Source organism: Larus michahellis, chromosome 3 (assembly GCF_964199755.1).
Source record: "Larus michahellis chromosome 3, bLarMic1.1, whole genome shotgun sequence".
NCBI lineage: Eukaryota > Metazoa > Chordata > Aves > Charadriiformes > Laridae > Larus > Larus michahellis.
Genome location: NC_133898.1, coordinates 3,919,178 through 3,931,774, shown reverse-complemented (window position 1 = coordinate 3,931,774; position 12,597 = coordinate 3,919,178).

Here is a 12,597-nt window from a genome sequence, read left to right as displayed (position 1 = left end):
TCCATGTGGAGATAGGTCTTGATATGTGCTTTGCTTTTGAGCACAACTCTCTCTCGAGAATGTTAGCAAAGAGGTAACGGGGAGAGTAGAAAGCAGTACTCAAAGACAGGGAGAACAAGCTCTACATTTCCCACCTGGCACTTCCCATGTAGCAGGTATAGCAGGATGTATATTGCTTTTGAGGACAACTCAATGGACAGTGTAGGGAGAAAAGTTCCTGGCTCATTGAATGCCGTTCCTGGAGACCCTGCGATCAATGAGGGAGATATGTCAAGATGTGTGTTGGTTTTGAGGACGGCTCTCTGGAGAGTCTTAGCAAAGAGGTCACACGGATAATCAGAGCAATTCTCAGAGACACTGAGAACGAGCTCGACAACTCCCTCTTGGCACTTTCCCTGTAGGAGATACCGCAAGACGTTTCTGTATATTGGGCACAGCGCTCTGCAGGGTGTTAGCAGAGACTTTCCCGGGACAGTAAAACCCGACATCAGAGACACTGAGAAGAAGCCCCAATGTTCCTTCCAGGCATTTTCAGTGTGGGTGCCTTCTCCACGTGGTTCCTGGTTTCAGTGCAGCTCTGAAGAGAATGTTAGCAAAGAGGTAACCGGGACAGTGAAAACAGTACTCAAAGACAGGGAGAGCAAGCTCTCTCTTGGCGCTTTGGATGTGGGACATACAGCGAGATGTTTGCTGCTTTTACATTTGGCTCTTGGGAGATTTGCAGCACAAAGCTATCTAGTTGATTTGAAGCAGTTCCGAGAAAGTCTAAACATAATCGCCACTTTTCCCTCCTGGCACTTTCCATGTGGGAGATATAGCAGGATGTATATTGGTTTTGAGGAACTGCCCGCAGACAGTGTAGGCAGAAAAGTTCCTGGCTCCTCGAATGCCGTTCCTGGAGACACTGCGATCAATGTGGGAGATATGTCAAGATGTGTGTTGGTTTTGAGGACGGCTCTCTGGAGAGTCTTAGCAAAGAGGTAACACGGATAATCAGAGCAATTCTCAGAGACACTGAGAACAGCTATACAATTCGCTTTGGGCCCTTTGCTTGTTTTACGTGTAACAAGACGTTTATGGATTTTGAGGAGAACTCCTGGAGGGTGTAGAAGAAAAAGTTGGTGGCACACTGAATGCCGTTATTGGAGACACTGAGAAACAAGCCCTACAATTCCCTCCTGGCTCTTTCCATGTTGGAGGTACAGCAAGAAGATTGTTGGTTGGTTTTGTGCCTAGCTTTATGGCGAGAGTAGGCAGAGAGAGAATTAGGTGACTTGAAGCAGTTCCTATCGAGTCCAAGAATAGTCCCCACCTTTCCCTGCTGGCACTTTCCATGTGGAGATAGGTCTTGATATGTGCTTTGCTTTTGAGCACAACTCTCTCGAGAGAATGTTAGCAAAGAGGTAACGGGGAGAGTAGAAAGCAGTACTCAAAGACAGGGAGAACAAGCTCTACATTTCCCACCTGGCACTTCCCATGTAGCAGGTATAGCAGGATGTATATTGCTTTTGAGGACAACTCAATGGACAGTGTAGGGAGAAAAGTTCCTGGCTCATTGAATGCCCTTCCTGGAGACCCTGCGATCAATGAGGGAGATATGTCAAGATGTGTGTTGGTTTTGAGGACGGCTCTCTGGAGAGTCTTAGCAAAGAGGTCACACGGATAATCAGAGCAATTCTCAGAGACACTGAGAACGAGCTCGACAATTCCCTCTTGGCACTTTCCCTGTAGGAGATACCGCAAGACGTTTCTGTATATTGGGCACGGCGCTCTGCAGGGTGTTAGCAGAGACTTTCCCGGGACAGTAAAACCCGACATCAGAGACACTGAGAAGAAGCCCCAATGTTCCTTCCAGGCATTTTCAGTGTGGGTGCCTTCTCCACGTGGTTCCTGGTTTCAGTGCAGCTCTGAAGAGAATGTTAGCAAAGAGGTAACCGGGACAGTGAAAACAGTACTCAAAGACAGGGAGAGCAAGCTCTCTCTTGGCGCTTTGGATGTGGGACATACAGCGAGATGTTTGCTGCTTTTACATTTGGCTCTTGGGAGATTTGCAGCACAAAGCTATCTAGTTGATTTGAAGCAGTTCCGAGAAAGTCTAAACATAATCGCCACTTTTCCCTCCTGGCACTTTCCATGTGGGAGATATAGCAGGATGTATATTGGTTTTGAGGAACTGCCCGCAGACAGTGTAGGCAGAAAAGTTCCTGGCTCCTCGAATGCCGTTCCTGGAGACACTGCGATCAATGTGGGAGATATGTCAAGATGTGTGTTGGTTTTGAGGACGGCTCTCTGGAGAGTCTTAGCAAAGAGGTAACACGGATAATCAGAGCAATTCTCAGAGACACTGAGAACAGCTATACAATTCGCTTTGGGCCCTTTGCTTGTTTTACGTGTAACAAGACGTTTATGGATTTTGAGGAGAACTCCTGGAGGGTGTAGAAGAAAAAGTTGGTGGCACACTGAATGCCGTTATTGGAGACACTGAGAAACAAGCCCTACAATTCCCTCCTGGCTCTTTCCATGTTGGAGGTACAGCAAGAAGATTGTTGGTTGGTTTTGTGCCTAGCTTTATGGCGAGAGTAGGCAGAGAGAGAATTAGGTGACTTGAAGCAGTTCCTATCGAGTCCAAGAATAGTCCCCACCTTTCCCTGCTGGCACTTTCCATGTGGAGATAGGTCTTGATATGTGCTTTGCTTTTGAGCACAACTCTCTCGAGAGAATGTTAGCAAAGAGGTAACGGGGAGAGTAGAAAGCAGTACTCAAAGACAGGGAGAACAAGCTCTACATTTCCCACCTGGCACTTCCCATGTAGCAGGTATAGCAGGATGTATATTGCTTTTGAGGACAACTCAATGGACAGTGTAGGGAGAAAAGTTCCTGGCTCATTGAATGCCGTTCCTGGAGACCCTGCGATCAATGAGGGAGATATGTCAAGATGTGTGTTGGTTTTGAGGACGGCTCTCTGGAGAGTCTTAGCAAAGAGGTCACACGGATAATCAGAGCAATTCTCAGAGACACTGAGAACGAGCTCGACAATTCCCTCTTGGCACTTTCCCTGTAGGAGATACCGCAAGACGTTTCTGTATATTGGGCACGGCGCTCTGCAGGGTGTTAGCAGAGACTTTCCCGGGACAGTAAAACCCGACATCAGAGACACTGAGAAGAAGCCCCAATGTTCCTTCCAGGCATTTTCAGTGTGGGTGCCTTCTCCACGTGGTTCCTGGTTTCAGTGCAGCTCTGAAGAGAATGTTAGCAAAGAGGTAACCGGGACAGTGAAAACAGTACTCAAAGACAGGGAGAGCAAGCTCTCTCTTGGCGCTTTGGATGTGGGACATACAGCGAGATGTTTGCTGCTTTTACATTTGGCTCTTGGGAGATTTGCAGCACAAAGCTATCTAGTTGATTTGAAGCAGTTCCGAGAAAGTCTAAACATAATCGCCACTTTTCCCTCCTGGCACTTTCCATGTGGGAGATATAGCAGGATGTATATTGGTTTTGAGGAACTGCCCGCAGACAGTGTAGGCAGAAAAGTTCCTGGCTCCTCGAATGCCGTTCCTGGAGACACTGCGATCAATGTGGGAGATATGTCAAGATGTGTGTTGGTTTTGAGGACGGCTCTCTGGAGAGTCTTAGCAAAGAGGTAACACGGATAATCAGAGCAATTCTCAGAGACACTGAGAACAGCTATACAATTCGCTTTGGGCCCTTTGCTTGTTTTACGTATAACAAGACGTTTATGGATTTTGAGGAGAACTCCTGGAGGGTGTAGAAGAAAAAGTTGGTGGCACACTGAATGCCGTTATTGGAGACACTGAGAAACAAGCCCTACAATTCCCTCCTGGCTCTTTCCATGTTGGAGGTACAGCAAGAAGAGTGTTGGTTGGTTTTGTGCCTAGCTTTATGGCGAGAGTAGGCAGAGAGAGAATTAGGTGACTTGAAGCAGTTCCTATCGAGTCCAAGAATAGTCCCCACCTTTCCCTGCTGGCACTTTCCATGTGGAGATAGGTCTTGATATGTGCTTTGCTTTTGAGCACAACTCTCTCTCGAGAATGTTAGCAAAGAGGTAACGGGGAGAGTAGAAAGCAGTACTCAAAGACAGGGAGAACAAGCTCTACATTTCCCACCTGGCACTTCCCATGTAGCAGGTATAGCAGGATGTATATTGCTTTTGAGGACAACTCAATGGACAGTGTAGGGAGAAAAGTTCCTGGCTCATTGAATGCCCTTCCTGGAGACCCTGCGATCAATGAGGGAGATATGTCAAGATGTGTGTTGGTTTTGAGGACGGCTCTCTGGAGAGTCTTAGCAAAGAGGTCACACGGATAATCAGAGCAATTCTCAGAGACACTGAGAACGAGCTCGACAATTCCCTCTTGGCACTTTCCCTGTAGGAGATACCGCAAGACGTTTCTGTATATTGGGCACGGCGCTCTGCAGGCTGTTAGCAGAGACTTTCCCGGGACAGTAAAACCCGACATCAGAGACACTGAGAAGAAGCCCCAATGTTCCTTCCAGGCATTTTCAGTGTGGGTGCCTTCTCCACGTGGTTCCTGGTTTCAGTGCAGCTCTGAAGAGAATGTTAGCAAAGAGGTAACCGGGACAGTGAAAACAGTACTCAAAGACAGGGAGAGCAAGCTCTCTCTTGGCGCTTTGGATGTGGGACATACAGCGAGATGTTTGCTGCTTTTACATTTGGCTCTTGGGAGATTTGCAGCACAAAGCTATCTAGTTGATTTGAAGCAGTTCCGAGAAAGTCTAAACATAATCGCCACTTTTCCCTCCTGGCACTTTCCATGTGGGAGATATAGCAGGATGTATATTGGTTTTGAGGAACTGCCCGCAGACAGTGTAGGCAGAAAAGTTCCTGGCTCCTCGAATGCCGTTCCTGGAGACACTGCGATCAATGTGGGAGATATGTCAAGATGTGTGTTGGTTTTGAGGACGGCTCTCTGGAGAGTCTTAGCAAAGAGGTCACACGGATAATCAGAGCAATTCTCAGAGACACTGAGAACAGCTATACAATTCGCTTTGGGCCCTTTGCTTGTTTTACGTATAACAAGACGTTTATGGATTTTGAGGAGAACTCCTGGAGGGTGTAGAAGAAAAAGTTGGTGGCACACTGAATGCCGTTATTGGAGACACTGAGAAACAAGCCCTACAATTCCCTCCTGGCTCTTTCCATGTTGGAGGTACAGCAAGAAGAGTGTTGGTTGGTTTTGTGCCTAGCTTTATGGCGAGAGTAGGCAGAGAGAGAATTAGGTGACTTGAAGCAGTTCCTATCGAGTCCAAGAATAGTCCCCACCTTTCCCTGCTGGCACTTTCCATGTGGAGATAGGTCTTGATATGTGCTTTGCTTTTGAGCACAACTCTCTCGAGAGAATGTTAGCAAAGAGGTAACGGGGAGAGTAGAAAGCAGTACTCAAAGACAGGGAGAACAAGCTCTACATTTCCCACCTGGCACTTCCCATGTAGCAGGTATAGCAGGATGTATATTGCTTTTGAGGACAACTCAATGGACAGTGTAGGGAGAAAAGTTCCTGGCTCATTGAATGCCGTTCCTGGAGACCCTGCGATCAATGAGGGAGATATGTCAAGATGTGTGTTGGTTTTGAGGACGGCTCTCTGGAGAGTCTTAGCAAAGAGGTCACACGGATAATCAGAGCAATTCTCAGAGACACTGAGAACGAGCTCGACAACTCCCTCTTGGCACTTTCCCTGTAGGAGATACCGCAAGACGTTTCTGTATATTGGGCACGGCGCTCTGCAGGGTGTTAGCAGAGACTTTCCCGGGACAGTAAAACCCGACATCAGAGACACTGAGAAGAAGCCCCAATGTTCCTTCCAGGCATTTTCAGTGTGGGTGCCTTCTCCACGTGGTTCCTGGTTTCAGTGCAGCTCTGAAGAGAATGTTAGCAAAGAGGTAACCGGGACAGTGAAAACAGTACTCAAAGACAGGGAGAGCAAGCTCTCTCTTGGCGCTTTGGATGTGGGACATACAGGGAGATGTTTGCTGCTTTTACATTTGGCTCTTGGGAGATTTGCAGCACAAAGCTATCTAGTTGATTTGAAGCAGTTCCGAGAAAGTCTAAACATAATCGCCACTTTTCCCTCCTGGCACTTTCCATGTGGGAGATATAGCAGGATGTATATTGGTTTTGAGGAACTGCCCGCAGACAGTGTAGGCAGAAAAGTTCCTGGCTCCTCGAATGCCGTTCCTGGAGACACTGCGATCAATGTGGGAGATATGTCAAGATGTGTGTTGGTTTTGAGGACGGCTCTCTGGAGAGTCTTAGCAAAGAGGTAACACGGATAATCAGAGCAATTCTCAGAGACACTGAGAACAGCTATACAATTCGCTTTGGGCCCTTTGCTTGTTTTACGTATAACAAGACGTTTATGGATTTTGAGGAGAACTCCTGGAGGGTGTAGAAGAAAAAGTTGGTGGCACACTGAATGCCGTTATTGGAGACACTGAGAAACAAGCCCTACAATTCCCTCCTGGCTCTTTCCATGTTGGAGGTACAGCAAGAAGATTGTTGGTTGGTTTTGTGCCTAGCTTTATGGCGAGAGTAGGCAGAGAGAGAATTAGGTGACTTGAAGCAGTTCCTATCGAGTCCAAGAATAGTCCCCACCTTTCCCTGCTGGCACTTTCCATGTGGAGATAGGTCTTGATATGTGCTTTGCTTTTGAGCACAACTCTCTCTCGAGAATGTTAGCAAAGAGGTAACGGGGAGAGTAGAAAGCAGTACTCAAAGACAGGGAGAACAAGCTCTACATTTCCCACCTGGCACTTCCCATGTAGCAGGTATAGCAGGATGTATATTGCTTTTGAGGACAACTCAATGGACAGTGTAGGGAGAAAAGTTCCTGGCTCATTGAATGCCGTTCCTGGAGACCCTGCGATCAATGAGGGAGATATGTCAAGATGTGTGTTGGTTTTGAGGACGGCTCTCTGGAGAGTCTTAGCAAAGAGGTCACACGGATAATCAGAGCAATTCTCAGAGACACTGAGAACAAGCTCGACAATTCCCTCTTGGCACTTTCCCTGTAGGAGATACCGCAAGACGTTTCTGTATATTGGGCACAGCGCTCTGCAGGCTGTTAGCAGAGACTTTCCCGGGACAGTAAAACCCGACATCAGAGACACTGAGAAGAAGCCCCAATGTTCCTTCCAGGCATTTTCAGTGTGGGTGCCTTCTCCACGTGGTTCCTGGTTTCAGTGCAGCTCTGAAGAGAATGTTAGCTAAGAGGTAACCGGGACAGTGAAAACAGTACTCAAAGACAGGGAGAGCAAGCTCTCTCTTGGCGCTTTGGATGTGGGACATACAGCGAGATGTTTGCTGCTTTTACATTTGGCTCTTGGGAGATTTGCAGCACAAAGCTATCTAGTTGATTTGAAGCAGTTCCGAGAAAGTCTAAACATAATCGCCACTTTTCCCTCCTGGCACTTTCCATGTGGGAGATATAGCAGGATGTATATTGGTTTTGAGGAACTGCCCGCAGACAGTGTAGGCAGAAAAGTTCCTGGCTCCTCGAATGCCGTTCCTGGAGACACTGCGATCAATGTGGGAGATATGTCAAGATGTGTGTTGGTTTTGAGGACGGCTCTCTGGAGAGTCTTAGCAAAGAGGTCACACGGATAATCAGAGCAATTCTCAGAGACACTGAGAACAGCTATACAATTCGCTTTGGGCCCTTTGCTTGTTTTACGTATAACAAGACGTTTATGGATTTTGAGGAGAACTCCTGGAGGGTGTAGAAGAAAAAGTTGGTGGCACACAGCATGCCGTTATTGGAGACACTGAGAAACAAGCCCTACAATTCCCTCCTGGCTCTTTCCATGTTGGAGGTACAGCAAGAAGAGTGTTGGTTGGTTTTGTGCCTAGCTTTATGGCGAGAGTAGGCAGAGAGAGAATTAGGTGACTTGAAGCAGTTCCTATCGAGTCCAAGAATAGTCCCCACCTTTCCCTGCTGGCACTTTCCATGTGGAGATAGGTCTTGATATGTGCTTTGCTTTTGAGCACAACTCTCTCTCGAGAATGTTAGCAAAGAGGTAACGGGGAGAGTAGAAAGCAGTACTCAAAGACAGGGAGAACAAGCTCTACATTTCCCACCTGGCACTTCCCATGTAGCAGGTATAGCAGGATGTATATTGCTTTTGAGGACAACTCAATGGACAGTGTAGGGAGAAAAGTTCCTGGCTCATTGAATGCCGTTCCTGGAGACCCTGCGATCAATGTGGGATATATGTCAAGATGTGTGTTGGTTTTGAGGACGGCTCTCTGGAGAGTCTTAGCAAAGAGGTAACACGGATAATCAGAGCAATTCTCAGAGACACTGAGAACGAGCTCGACAATTCCCTCTTGGCACTTTCCCTGTAGGAGATACCACAAGACGTTTCTGTATATTGGGCACGGCGCTCTGCAGGGTGTTAGCAGAGACTTTCCCGGGACAGTAAAACCCGACATCAGAGACACTGAGAAGAAGCCCCAATGTTCCTTCCAGGCATTTTCAGTGTGGGTGCCTTCTCCACGTGGTTCCTGGTTTCAGTGCAGCTCTGAAGAGAATGTTAGCAAAGAGGTAACCGGGACAGTGAAAACAGTACTCAAAGACAGGGAGAGCAAGCTCTCTCTTGGCGCTTTGGATGTGGGACATACAGCGAGATGTTTGCTGCTTTTACATTTGGCTCTTGGGAGATTTGCAGCACAAAGCTATCTAGTTGATTTGAAGCAGTTCCGAGAAAGTCTAAACATAATCGCCACTTTTCCCTCCTGGCACTTTCCATGTGGGAGATATAGCAGGATGTATATTGGTTTTGAGGAACTGCCCGCAGACAGTGTAGGCAGAAAAGTTCCTGGCTCCTCGAATGCCGTTCCTGGAGACACTGCGATCAATGTGGGAGATATGTCAAGATGTGTGTTGGTTTTGAGGACGGCTCTCTGGAGAGTCTTAGCAAAGAGGTCACACGGATAATCAGAGCAATTCTCAGAGACACTGAGAACAGCTATACAATTCGCTTTGGGCCCTTTGCTTGTTTTACGTGTAACAAGACGTTTATGGATTTTGAGGAGAACTCCTGGAGGGTGTAGAAGAAAAAGTTGGTGGCACACTGAATGCCGTTATTGGAGACACTGAGAAACAAGCCCTACAATTCCCTCCTGGCTCTTTCCATGTTGGAGGTACAGCAAGAAGATTGTTGGTTGGTTTTGTGCCTAGCTTTATGGCGAGAGTAGGCAGAGAGAGAATTAGGTGACTTGAAGCAGTTCCTATCGAGTCCAAGAATAGTCCCCACCTTTCCCTGCTGGCACTTTCCATGTGGAGATAGGTCTTGATATGTGCTTTGCTTTTGAGCACAACTCTCTCGAGAGAATGTTAGCAAAGAGGTAACGGGGAGAGAAGAAAGCAGTACTCAAAGACAGGGAGAACAAGCTCTACATTTCCCACCTGGCACTTCCCATGTAGCAGGTATAGCAGGATGTATATTGCTTTTGAGGACAACTCAATGGACAGTGTAGGGAGAAAAGTTCCTGGCTCATTGAATGCCGTTCCTGGAGACCCTGCGATCAATGAGGGAGATATGTCAAGATGTGTGTTGGTTTTGAGGACGGCTCTCTGGAGAGTCTTAGCAAAGAGGTCACACGGATAATCAGAGCAATTCTCAGAGACACTGAGAACAAGCTCGACAATTCCCTCTTGGCACTTTCCCTGTAGGAGATACCGCAAGACGTTTCTGTATATTGGGCACAGCGCTCTGCAGGCTGTTAGCAGAGACTTTCCCGGGACAGTAAAACCCGACATCAGAGACACTGAGAAGAAGCCCCAATGTTCCTTCCAGGCATTTTCAGTGTGGGTGCCTTCTCCACGTGGTTCCTGGTTTCAGTGCAGCTCTGAAGAGAATGTTAGCAAAGAGGTAACCGGGACAGTGAAAACAGTACTCAAAGACAGGGAGAGCAAGCTCTCTCTTGGCGCTTTGGATGTGGGACATACAGCGAGATGTTTGCTGCTTTTACATTTGGCTCTTGGGAGATTTGCAGCACAAAGCTATCTAGTTGATTTGAAGCAGTTCCGAGAAAGTCTAAACATAATCGCCACTTTTCCCTCCTGGCACTTTCCATGTGGGAGATATAGCAGGATGTATATTGGTTTTGAGGAACTGCCCGCAGACAGTGTAGGCAGAAAAGTTCCTGGCTCCTCGAATGCCGTTCCTGGAGACACTGCGATCAATGTGGGAGATATGTCAAGATGTGTGTTGGTTTTGAGGACGGCTCTCTGGAGAGTCTTAGCAAAGAGGTCACACGGATAATCAGAGCAATTCTCAGAGACACTGAGAACAGCTATACAATTCGCTTTGGGCCCTTTGCTTGTTTTACGTATAACAAGACGTTTATGGATTTTGAGGAGAACTCCTGGAGGGTGTAGAAGAAAAAGTTGGTGGCACACTGAATGCCGTTATTGGAGACACTGAGAAACAAGCCCTACAATTCCCTCCTGGCTCTTTCCATGTTGGAGGTACAGCAAGAAGAGTGTTGGTTGGTTTTGTGCCTAGCTTTATGGCGAGAGTAGGCAGAGAGAGAATTAGGTGACTTGAAGCAGTTCCTATCGAGTCCAAGAATAGTCCCCACCTTTCCCTGCTGGCACTTTCCATGTGGAGATAGGTCTTGATATGTGCTTTGCTTTTGAGCACAACTCTCTCGAGAGAATGTTAGCAAAGAGGTAACGGGGAGAGTAGAAAGCAGTACTCAAAGACAGGGAGAACAAGCTCTACATTTCCCACCTGGCACTTCCCATGTAGCAGGTATAGCAGGATGTATATTGCTTTTGAGGACAACTCAATGGACAGTGTAGGGAGAAAAGTTCCTGGCTCATTGAATGCCGTTCCTGGAGACCCTGCGATCAATGAGGGAGATATGTCAAGATGTGTGTTGGTTTTGAGGACGGCTCTCTGGAGAGTCTTAGCAAAGAGGTCACACGGATAATCAGAGCAATTCTCAGAGACACTGAGAACAAGCTCGACAATTCCCTCTTGGCACTTTCCCTGTAGGAGATACCGCAAGACGTTTCTGTATATTGGGCACAGCGCTCTGCAGGCTGTTAGCAGAGACTTTCCCGGGACAGTAAAACCCGACATCAGAGACACTGAGAAGAAGCCCCAATGTTCCTTCCAGGCATTTTCAGTGTGGGTGCCTTCTCCACGTGGTTCCTGGTTTCAGTGCAGCTCTGAAGAGAATGTTAGCAAAGAGGTAACCGGGACAGTGAAAACAGTACTCAAAGACAGGGAGAGCAAGCTCTCTCTTGGCGCTTTGGATGTGGGACATACAGCGAGATGTTTGCTGCTTTTACATTTGGCTCTTGGGAGATTTGCAGCACAAAGCTATCTAGTTGATTTGAAGCAGTTCCGAGAAAGTCTAAACATAATCGCCACTTTTCCCTCCTGGCACTTTCCATGTGGGAGATATAGCAGGATGTATATTGGTTTTGAGGAACTGCCCGCAGACAGTGTAGACAGAAAAGTTCCTGGCTCCTCGAATGCCGTTCCTGGAGACACTGCGATCAATGTGGGAGATATGTCAAGATGTGTGTTGGTTTTGAGGACGGCTCTCTGGAGAGTCTTAGCAAAGAGGTAACACGGATAATCAGAGCAATTCTCAGAGACACTGAGAACAGCTATACAATTCGCTTTGGGCCCTTTGCTTGTTTTACGTGTAACAAGACGTTTATGGATTTTGAGGAGAACTCCTGGAGGGTGTAGAAGAAAAAGTTGGTGGCACACTGAATGCCGTTATTGGAGACACTGAGAAACAAGCCCTACAATTCCCTCCTGGCTCTTTCCATGTTGGAGGTACAGCAAGAAGAGTGTTGGTTGGTTTTGTGCCTAGCTTTATGGCGAGAGTAGGCAGAGAGAGAATTAGGTGACTTGAAGCAGTTCCTATCGAGTCCAAGAATAGTCCCCACCTTTCCCTGCTGGCACTTTCCATGTGGAGATAGGTCTTGATATGTGCTTTGCTTTTGAGCACAACTCTCTCTCGAGAATGTTAGCAAAGAGGTAACGGGGAGAGTAGAAAGCAGTACTCAAAGACAGGGAGAACAAGCTCTACATTTCCCACCTGGCACTTCCCATGTAGCAGGTATAGCAGGATGTATATTGCTTTTGAGGACAACTCAATGGACAGTGTAGGGAGAAAAGTTCCTGGCTCATTGAATGCCGTTCCTGGAGACCCTGCGATCAATGAGGGAGATATGTCAAGATGTGTGTTGGTTTTGAGGACGGCTCTCTGGAGAGTCTTAGCAAAGAGGTCACACGGATAATCAGAGCAATTCTCAGAGACACTGAGAACGAGCTCGACAATTCCCTCTTGGCACTTTCCCTGTAGGAGATACCGCAAGACGTTTCTGTATATTGGGCACGGCGCTCTGCAGGCTGTTAGCAGAGACTTTCCCGGGACAGTAAAACCCGACATCAGAGACACTGAGAAGAAGCCCCAATGTTCCTTCCAGGCATTTTCAGTGTGGGTGCCTTCTCCACGTGGTTCCTGGTTTCAGTGCAGCTCTGAAGAGAATGTTAGCAAAGAGGTAACCGGGACAGTGAAAACAGTACTC